Source organism: Neomonachus schauinslandi, chromosome 10 (assembly GCF_002201575.2).
Source record: "Neomonachus schauinslandi chromosome 10, ASM220157v2, whole genome shotgun sequence".
Lineage (NCBI taxonomy): Eukaryota > Metazoa > Chordata > Mammalia > Carnivora > Phocidae > Neomonachus > Neomonachus schauinslandi.
Genome location: NC_058412.1, coordinates 76,297,727 through 76,309,110, shown reverse-complemented (window position 1 = coordinate 76,309,110; position 11,384 = coordinate 76,297,727). Strand labels below are relative to the sequence as shown.

At 40.5% G+C, this 11,384-nt stretch overlaps 1 pseudogene; it reads left to right on the top strand.

Annotated features, from left to right (window-relative positions):
- Window positions 1–731: 731 nt before the first annotated feature.
- LOC123326028 lies at window positions 732–7,452 on the top strand (annotated as a pseudogene).
- The last annotated feature ends 3,932 nt before the right edge of the window (window positions 7,453–11,384 follow it).

The window sequence follows — 11,384 nt, the reverse complement described above, 5'->3', positions numbered from 1 at the left end:
GAGCTTATCAATAAGAAAGTAGAGAACTTGAACAACCCTGTAGAGCAATTTAACCTAACAGAGAGATACAGAACACTCCAATGAACAGCAACAATAGCAGAATACATTTCTCTCAAGTACACATGGAACATTCTCTAGGTTAGACCATATGTAGACACAAAGCAAGTCTTAATAAACATAAAAAGATTGAAATTATGCAAAGAATTTTTTTTTTTGGTCACAAGGGAATGCAACTAGAAATCAACAGCAGAAAAATAACTGGAAAATTCATTAATATGTGAGAATTTAAAAACACACTCTTAAAACAACAAACGGGTCCAAAAGGAAATTACAAAATATCTTGAGATAAACAAAAATGAAAATAAGCTCCAGTCACTAAGCCACCACTGAGGACAGCAGCCTCTCCCTTTTGCCCCCTGGCTTCTGGACACTCCATACCCCCAATCCACCTTCCCCCACAGCCTCCTTCCACAGGCCATTTCTACTGAAGAAAAGGAATCATATTAGACGAACCATGAGAGATGATGGACTCTGAAAAACAAACTGAGGGTTCTAGAGGGGAGGGGGGTGGGAGGATGGGTTAGCCTGGTGGTGGGTATTGAGGAGGGCACATTCTGCATGGAGCACAGGGTGTTATGCACAAACAATGAATCATGGAACACTACATCTAAAACTAATGATGCAATGTATGGGGATTAAACATAAGAATAAAAAAAAAAAGGAATCATATTATGTCTGCTATCCAGAACCTCCACTCTTTCAACCCCTTTGTTGATGCAAGTAAAGGTGATGATCTGCTTCCTGCTGGCACTGAGGATTTTATCCATATAAGAATGCAACACGGGCGCCTGGGTGGCTCAGTCGGTTAAGCGACTGACTTCGGCTCAGGTCATGATCCTGGAGTCCCTGGATCGAGTCCTGCATCGGGCTCCCTGCTCAGTGGGGAGTCTGCTTCTCCCTCTGACCCTCCTCCCTCTTGTGCTCTCTGTCTCTCATTCTCTCTCTCACAAATAAATAAATAAAATCTTTAAAAAAAAAAAAAAGAATGCAACAGAGAAATGGCAGGAAGACCCATACTACTTTCCAAGGGATCACTGATGATTATGATAAAAAAAGAAACAAGTGAAAGCATTTAAGAAGGAAGTTGCCTGCAATGTTATTTTTATTTTATTTTATTTTATTTTAATTATGTTATGTTAGTCACCATGCATCATTAGTTTTTGATGTGGTGATCCACAATTCACTGTTTTTGTATAACACCCAGTGCTCCATGCAGTACGTGCCCTCCTTAATACCCATCACCGGGCTAACCTGTCCCCCCACGCCCCTCCCCTCTAGAACCCTCAGTTTCTTTCACAGATTCCATAGTCTCTTGTGGTTCAACTCTCCCTCCGATCTCCCCCCCTTCCTTCTCCTAATGTCCTCCATGCTATTCCTTATGTTCCACAAATAAGTGAAACCATACTATAATTTACTTTCTCTGCTTGACTTATTTCACTTAGCATAATCTCCTCCAGTCCCATCCATGTTGATGTAAAAGTTGGGTATTCATCCTTTCTGATGGCTGAGTAATATTCCATTGTATATACGGACCACATCTTCTTTATCCATTTATCTGTTGAAGGGCATCTCGGCTCTTTCCACAGTTTGGCTATTGCGGACATTGCTGCTACGAACATTGGGGTGCATATGGCCCTTCTTTTCACTACATCTGTGTCTTTGGGGTAAATACCCAGAAGTGCAATTGCTGGGTCATAGGGTAGCTCTATATTTAATTTTCTGAGGCACCTCCACACTGTTTTCCAAAGTGGCTGTACCAACTTGCATTCCCACCAACAGTGTAAGAGGGTTCCCCTTTCTCCACAACCTCTCCAACATTTGTTGTTTCTTTCCCTGTCCATTTTTTGCCATTCTAACTGGTATAAGGTGGTATCTCATTGTGGTTTTGATTTGAATTTCCCTGATGGCCAATGATGATGAATATTTTTTCATGTGTCTATTAGCCATTTGTATGTCTTCTTCAGAGAAGTGTCTGTTCATGTCTTCTGCCCATTTTTTGACTTGATTATTTGTTGGGTGTTGAGTTTGAGAAGTTCTTTATAGATCTTGGATACCACCCTTTATCTGTAGTGTCATTTGCAAATATCTTCTCCCATTCTGTGGGTTGCCACTTTGTTTTGTTGACTGTTTCCTTTGTTGTGCAGAAGCCTTTTATCTTGATGAAGTCCCAAAAGTTCATTTTTGCTTCTGTTTCACTAGCTTTGGGAGATGTATCTTGAAAGAAATTGCTGTGGGCAATGTCAGAGAAGTTACTGCCTATGCTCTCCTCTAGGATTTTGATGGATTCCTGTCTCACATTGAGGTCTTTCATCCATTTTGAGTTTATCTTTGTGTATGGTGTTAGAGAATGGTCGAGTTTCATTCTTCTGCATGTGGCTGTCCAATTTTCCCAGCACCATTTATTGAAGAGACTGTCTTTTTTCCATTGCATGTTTTTTCCTGCTTTGTCAAAGATTATTTGACCATAGAGTTGAGGGTCCATATCTGGGCTCTCTATTCTGTTCCATTGGTCTATATGTCTGTTTTTGTGCCAGTACCATGCTGTCTTGGGGATCACAGCTTTGTAATATAGTTTGAAATCGGGCAATGTGATGCCCCCAACTTTGTTTTTCTTTTTCAACATTTCCTTGGCGATTCGGGGTCTTTTCTGATTCCATACAATTTTTAGGATTGTTTGTTCCAGCACTTTGAAAAATGTCATTGGAATTTTGATCGGGATGACTTTGAAGGTATAGATTGCTCTGGGTACATAGACATTTTAACAATGTTTATTCTTCTGATCCATGAGCATGGAATATTTTTCCATCTTTTTGTGTGTTTTTCAGTTTCTTTCATGAGAGTTCTGTAATTCCTAGAGTATAGATCTTTCACCTCTTTGGTTAGGTTTATTCCGAGGTATCTATGGTTTTTGGTGTTATTGTAAGTGGAATCATTTCTCTAATTTCTCTTTCTACAGTTGCGTTGTTAGTGTATAAGAAAGCAACTGATTTCTGTGCATTGATTTTGTATCCTGCCACATTACTGAATTCCTGTATGAGTTCTAGTAATTTGGTGGTGGAGTCTTTTGGGTTTTCCACATAAAGTATCATGTCATCTGCGAAAAGAGAGAGTTTGACTTCTTCTTTGCCAATTTGAATGCCTTTTATTTGTTGTCTGATTGCTGTTGCTAGGACTTCTATTACTATGTTGAACAATAGTGGCAAGAGTGGGCATCCTTGACGTGTTCCTGATCTTAAGGGAAAGGCTCTCAGCTTTTCCCCATTGAGGATGATATCTGCTGTGGGTTTTTCAAAGATGGATTTTATGAACTTGAGGAATGTTCCCTCTATCCCTATACTCTGAAGAGTTTTAATCAGGAAAGGATGCTGTATTTGTCAAATGCTTTTTCTGCATCAATTGAGAGGTCCATATGGTTCTTCTCTCTCCTCTTATTAATGTGTTCTATCACATTGATTGATTTGCGAATGTTGAACCACCCTTGCATCCCAGGGATAAATCCCACTTGGTCGTGGTGGATGATTCTCTTAATGTATTGTTGGATCCTATTAGCTAGGATTTTGTTGAGGATTTTGGAATCCATATTCACCAGGGATATCGGTCTGAAATTCTCCTTTTTGATGGGGTCTTTGCCTGGTTTGGGGATTAAGGTAATGCTGGCCTCATAGAATGAATCTGGGAGCTTTCCTTCTGTTTCTATTTTTTGAAACAGCTTCAGTAGAATAGGTATTATTTCTTCTTTGAATGTTTGGTAGAATTCCCCAGGGAATCCATCAGGCCCTGGACTCTTGTGTTTTGGGAGGTTTTTGATCACTGCTTCAATCTCGTTAGTGATTATTGGCCTATTCAGGTTGTCAATTTCTTCCTGTTTCAGTCTTGGCAGCTTATAGGTTTCCAGGAAGGCCTCCATTTCATCCAGATTGCTCAGTTTATTGGCATATAGTTGTTGATAATAATTTCTAATAATTGTTTCTATTTCCTTAGTGTTAGTCGTGATCTCTCCCCTTTCATTCATAATTTTATTAATTTGGGTCCTTTCTCTTTTCTTTTGGATAAGTCTGGCCAGTGGTTTATCGATCTTATTAATTCTTTCAAAGAACCAACTTCTGGTTTCATTTCTACTGTGTTTCTGGTTTCTAATTCATTGATCTCTGCTCTAATCTTAATTATTTCTCTTCTAATGCATGGTTAGGCATCGTTTGTTGCTTTTTCTCTAGTTCTTTAAGGTGTAGAGTTAGTTGGTGAATACGGGATTTTTCTGTTTTTTGAGCAAGGCTTGGATGGCTATGTATTTTTCCCTTAGGACAGCCTTGGCAGTATCCCATAGGTTTTGGACCAATGTGTTTTTGTTCTCATTGGTTTCACATGAATCGTTTAAGTTCTTCTTTGATTTCCTGGTTGACCCAAACACTCTTGAGCAGAGTGGTCTTTACCAAGTGTTTGAATTTCTTCTAAATTTTTTCTTTTGATTGAGTTCCAGTTTTAAATCATTATGCTCTGAGAGTATGCAGGGAATAATCTCAATCTTTTGGTATCGGTTGAGACCTGATTTGTGACCCAGTATGTGGTCTATTCTGGAGAAAGTTCCATGTGCGCTCGAGAAGAATGAGTTTTCTGTTGTTTTAGGGTGGAATGTTCTATATATATCTATGAGGTCCATCTGGTCCAGTGTGTTATTCAAAGCTCGTTTCCTTGTTGATTTTCTGCTTAGATGATCTGTCTATTGCTGAGAGTGAAGTATTGAGGTCCCCTACAATTAATGTATTGTTATCAATAGGACTACTTTGGTTAATAGTTGGCTTATGTAGATGGCTGCTCCCATGTTGGGGGCGTAAATGTTTACAATTGTTAGATCTTCTTGTTGGATGACCCTTTAAGAATGATACAGTGTCCTTCTGTGCCTCTAACTACAGTCTTTAGTTTAAAATCTAATTTGTCTGATACAAGAATTGCTACCCCAGCTTTCTTTTGAGGTCCATTGGCATGGAAGATGGATCTCCATCCCTTCACTTTCAGTCTGGTTGTATTTTTAAGTTCAAAATGAGTCTCTTGTAGACAGCATATGGATGGGTCCTGTCTTTTTATCCAATCTGCAACCCTGTGCCATTTTATGGGAGCATTTAGGGCGTTCACATTGAGAGTGATTATTGAAAGATATGAATTTATTGTCATCTTGTTGCCTGTGAAGACCTTGTTTTTATAGGCTGTCCCTGTAAATTTCTGTTGTATATCACTTTTGGGGTCTTTCTCCTTTTGTAGAACCCCCCTTAATATTTCTTGCAGGGCCGGCTTAGCGGTCACATATTCTTTCAGCTTCTGCCAGTCTTGGAAGCTCTGCATCTCTCCATCCATCCATTCTAAATGACAGCCTTGCAGGATAAAGTATTCTTGGCTGCATGTTCTTCTCGTTTAGTACCCTGAATATGTCTTGCCAGGCCTTTCTGGCTTGCCAGGTCTCTGTGGATAGGTCTGACATTATTCTGATGTTCCTTGCTCTGTACATAAGGAATCTCTTCCCCCTAACTGTCCTTAAGATGATTTCCTTGGTGGGACACCTGGGTGGCTCAGTTGGTTAGGCGACTGCCTTCGGCTCAGGTCATGATCCTGGAGTCCCGGGATCGAGTCCCGCATCAGGCTCTCTGCTCAGCAGGGAGTCTGCCTCTCCCTCTGACCCTCCCCCCCCCTCATGCTCTATCTCATTCTCTCTCTCAAATAAATAAAAAATAAAAAAATCTTTAAGATGATTTCCTTGGTTCTAAGATTTGCGAGTTTTACTATTACATGCCAGGGTGTTGGCCTGTTTTCCTTGATCTTAGGAGGGGTCCTCTCTGCCTCTAAGACGTGAATGTTTGTTTCATTCCCCAGATTAGGGAAGTTCTCAGCTACGATTTGCTCAAATACATCTTCTAGTCCTCTCTCTCTCTCCACTCCCTCCGGGATTCCAATGATTCTGACATTGGAACGCTTCATGGTGTCACTTATTTCTCTGATTCTATTTTCATGGATTCTGAGATGTTTTTCCCTGGACTCCTCTTTTCCCTTTTTATCTATTAAATTGTCTTCCAGGTCACTAATTTGTTCTTCTGCCTCACTTACCCTAGCTGTTCAATTATCTAGATTAGATTGGATCTCATTGATAGCATTTTTAAGTTCTGCCAATTCAGCTTTCATTTCTGCCCTTAGAGACTCTATGTTGCCATTAATTGATTTCTAGCTATTGTCTTCACAATTGCTAGCCTGAATTCCATCTCCGACATCTTGGTTATATCTGCATCCATTTGTAAATCTGCAGCATAAGTCATAATCTCTGAGTCTTTCCTATTTTGGGGGTTCCTCCTCCTAGTCATTCTGTTGAGGGGTGGTTGAGGGAATGTATAGAGTCCAAATTATTGACCACAACCCAAGCAAGGTGCACCTGTTTTCTTGGGACCTTAGGGCTGCTGGCCTCTCGTTCTCCCAGCCTCTCTTCTGGGGGAGGGGCCTGCCACGTTGTTACTCAGGCAACCCTGTTTGGGCAGAGTTGCCCTGCCCCCCTGTGGTGGGGGATGGTCTCAGTGAAAACCGGTTTTTTGGGGCTTTTGTTCTCTGGCGGCTTTCCCTGGTGGCTTTCCATGTCTCTTCCGAGAGTCAGAGCAGAAGAGACCATTTCTAACCCTCTGCTTCAGAGCAGAGAGATCACAGTCTATTCTTCAGTGAGTTCTCCAGGCCACACTATCTCTGTTTCTGTCCGTGCTGCTATAAACTGCAGTGTCCTGGGTTGTGCGCCCCTCCTCAACGCTCCCAGTCCTGCCTCCAGGTCAGGGCACGTCTCTGCCCTTTGTGCTTCTAAAACTGCCAGCTGCTCCCACTTCGCAGGCATGACCCCCACCGCTCCAGGTTTCCGTCAGGGGGCTGCCCTAAAGTCCTTTCCCCACTGCTACTGGTCTGCAAGTCTGTGCCCCATCCCCAGCGTGTGAGGCTGTGGCTCACTGGCGGTGTAGGATCCCCACAGCCAGGCACCCTCCCACTGCTGTTTATCCTCTGATATCTGCCCGTGGAATCATGGCTCCCCACTTCATACCTCAAAACCAACCACCTGTGATATTCTATTTGTAGAGATCCAGATCTTCTTACATCTCAGGCTGATTTTGTGGGTGCTCAGAGTGGTCTGGTAGATATCCAGCTCAATTCTGGGGACTGGTTGGAATAGGGTCCCCTACTCCTCTGCCATCTTTTCCCCCCTCCTGCAATGGTATTGTAATTGAGCACCCAGAATATAAAGAAGTAGTTCAGCTACAAGGTGACCGGCATGAGGACACATGCCAGTTCCTCCTAGAGAATGGACCAGCTAAGGATGACCAGCTGAAGGTTCACGGGTTCGTGGGTTTTAAGAGCTTCTGGCTCACAGAAGCTTAAGTGAGAATTTCTTTGCAATGAGTAGAATTTCCCTTCTGTCCCTTGTCACAAGTTTAAAAACCTCACAGCTTATAGGTTTGTAACCATTTGGGGTCTGCTTTTAACTTGGACTAGTGTAACTCCTTCCTGCAATAAGCTGAAAAGAAACTGAAGTCCCTCTTTTATTTTTTTTAAGATTTTATTTATTTATTTGACAGAGAGAGCGAGACAGCATGAGAGGGAACACAAGCAGGGGGCGTGGGAGAGGTAGAAGCAGGCTTCCAGCCAAGCAGGGAGCCCGATGTGGGGCTCGATCCCGGGACCCTGGGATCATGACCTGAGCCGAAGGCAGTCACTTAACCAACTGAGCCACCCATGCGCCCCTGAAGTCCCTCTTTTAAACAGGGGTCAAGCATTAGGTACCTGGCAGTGTCCAACCTGAAACCAAGCAGTAATGTGATGTTTAGGCCAAGCCCACAGCCCCAAGATCACAGACAGCTATGTCTGGTCAGAAGCTCCTTGGCTCTCCCTCAGTTCAAAATGTTACCACCTGAACAGCCCATGGTGAAGCTGAGAGGACAGGATGGGGTAAGACCACAATGGGAGCTGTGCTGCTAGAAGGAGTCATTGGTAGTCAAAGACAGATCCCTGGTGTCTCCAACCTGACCAGCTAGGCAGAGCTTAGAACAGCCAGCGTTCCTCTAGTGAGGTGTGATAATGCATCTGGCTTGCCACCAAGGTCTTTTTGACCAGACATATCCTAGCTAATCGATGTCCAAACACCAGAATGTGAGGCCAAACTTCTACCAGAGTTAAACTTTTGACAAGGGAACAAACTTCAAACTGATGTAACAGTCATGTATCTAGCTGCAGAGCTTGCAATTTACTAGCAACAACTGCCCAATTCCATGAGAATATGCCAAAAACTTATGGGATGCAGTGAGAGCAATGGTAACAGGGAAATTTATTGGTGGAAATGCTTACATTAAAAAAGAGGAAAGGTTTCAAATCAATAACCTAAATTTGTACTTTAACTAGAAAACAAGAATGAAATAAAACAAAATCTAGCAGGAGTAAGGAAATACTAAAGACTAGAACAGAGATAAATAGACTGACAAAGAAAAAAGAGGGAAGAACCAAATTAACTACCACAAAAATAAAAGAGGAAATGTTACTCCCAATTTTACAGAAATAAAAAGGACTGTAAGAGAGTATCATAAATACTTGTATGCCAATAAATTGGATAGAATGGACAAATTTCTAGAAATACAAAGTCTACCAGGATAGAATCATGAGGAAATAGAAAATCTGAATAGACCTATAATTAGTCAGGAGATTGAATAAGTAATCAAAAATCTCCCAAAAAGAAAACCCAGGGCCAGATGGCTTCCCTAGTAAATTCTACCAAACATTTACAGAAGAATCAACACCAAACCTTTTCAAATTTTTCCAAAGCATTGAAGAGGAACAGTTGCTAACTCATTCTGAGACCAGCATTACTTGGATACCAAAGCCAAACACAGACACTACAAGAAAACTATAAACCAATATCCCGAATGATATTGATGCAAAATCCTCAACAAAATACTAGCAAATTGAATTCAACAGCGTATTAAAAGGATTATGCACCACAACTGGACTGGACTGAAAGATGGTTTAACATATAAAAATCAATCAATGTAATACACTAGATTAACAGAATGAAGAACATCACATGATCATCTCAATTGATGCTGAAAAAGCATTTAACAGGGTGCCTGGGTGGCTGAGTCAGTTGGGTGTCCAGCTCTTGGTTTCAGCTCAGGTCATGATCTCAGGGTTGGGAAATCGAGCCCCATGTCAGGCTCCATGCTCAGTGTGGAGTCAGCTTGGGATTCTCTCTCTCTCTCTGCCCCTCCTCACTGCTCGCTCTCTCCCTCTCTCATAAATAAATAAATAAAATCTTTTAAAGAAAAAGAAAAAGCAGATGCCTGGGTGGCTCAATCAGTTAAGCATCCGACTCTTGATCTTGGCTCAGGTCTTGATCTCAGGGTTGTAATTTCAAGCATTGGGCTCCACAATGGGTATGGAGCCTACTTTTTTAAAGAATGCATCCAATTTGGAAAGGAAGACATAAAATTAGTTTTGTTCACAGATGATATGATCTTACATGCAGAAAATCCTGAAGATTAAAAAAAAAACCAAAACCCTGTTAGAACTAATATATGAATTCAGAAAAATAGTAGGATACAAAGTCAAAACACAAAATTCAGTTGCATTTTTATACACTAACAATGAACAATATGAAAAGGAAATTACAAAAACAATTCCATTTATAGTAACATCAAAAGGAGTACAATACTGAGAATTAACTCAACCAAGGAAGTGAAATGCTTGTACATTGAAAACTACGAAGCATTGCCAAAAGAAATTAAAGACATATACATGAAAATACATCCCATGTTCATGGGTTGGAAGACTTAATATTATTAATATATCAATAACACCAAAGTAATTTACAGTTTCAACACAATCCCTATCAAAATCCTAAGAACACTTTTTGCAGAACTAGAAAATCTGTCCTAAAATTCATATGAAATCTCAAGGGGCCCTGAATAGCCGAAAACAACCTTGAAAAAGAAGAACAAGATTTGAGGCCTCACATTCCTGATTTCAAAACATATTATGGGGCACCTGGGTAGCTTAGTCGGTTAAGCATCTGCCTTCGGCTCAGGTCATGATCCCAGGGTGCTGGGATCGAGTCCCACATCGGGCTCCCTGCTCGGCGGGGAGTCTGCTTCTCCCTATCCCGCTCCCCCTGCTTGTGTTCCCTCTCTCACTGTCTCTCTGTCAAATAAATAAATAAAATCTTAAAAAAAAAAAACATATTACAAAATTATAGTAATTGAAACAGTGTGGTAATGGCATAAATACAGACATCTAGGCCAAAGGAATAGGATAAAGAGACCAGAAATAAACCCCCTTGTATATGGTTAAATGACTTTTGACAAAGGTGCCAAGATAATTCAATGGGAAAATGACAGTCTTTTCAATAAGTGGTGTTTAGAAAACTGGATATCCACATGCAAAAGAACAAAACAGGGCCCTTACCTTACACCATATACAAAAATTACTCAAAATAGATCAAGACTTAAACATAAGAGCCAAAACTACAAAACTATTGGAAGAAAACACAGAGGAATTTATGACATTGGATTTGGTAATGATATTTGAAATACAACACCAGAATCAAAGTCAACAAAAGAAAAAATAAATTGGGCTTCATTAAAGTGAAAGCTCTTATGCCTCAAAGATACTAACAACAGAGTGAAAATGCAACCCATGGAGCAGGAGAATATATTTGCAAGCCATATATCTGATAAGGAATTAATATCTAGAATATATAAATAATTAGCACAACTCAACAACACACACACACACAAAACCTCAATCGCAAAATGAGCAAAGGATGTGAATAGACATTTTTCTGAAGAAGATATGCAAATACTAATAAGAACATGACCAGATGCTCAATATCATTAGTCATAACAGAAATGCAAATCAAAACCACAGTGAGATACTATTTCACACCCATCAGGGTGGCTATGATTAAAATAAAAATGAAATGAAATGAAATGATAAAATACCCAGAAAATAGCAAGTGTCAGAATGTAGAGAAATTGGAACCCTTGCTGGTGGGAATGTAAAATAGTGCAGCTTCTATGGAAAACAATACAATGGTTCCTCAAAAAATTAAACATAAAATTACTATATGATCCAGCAATTCCACTTCTGGGTATTTATCCAAAAGAACTGAAAGCAGGGACTTGAACAGATACTTTTGTTCCCGTGTTCATTACAGCACTAGTCACAGTAGCCAAAAAGTAGAAACAATCTAAGTGTTCATCAGCAGATGAATGGATTAAAAAAATATGGTCAATACATGCAAAGGAATAGTATTTTGCCTTTAAAAG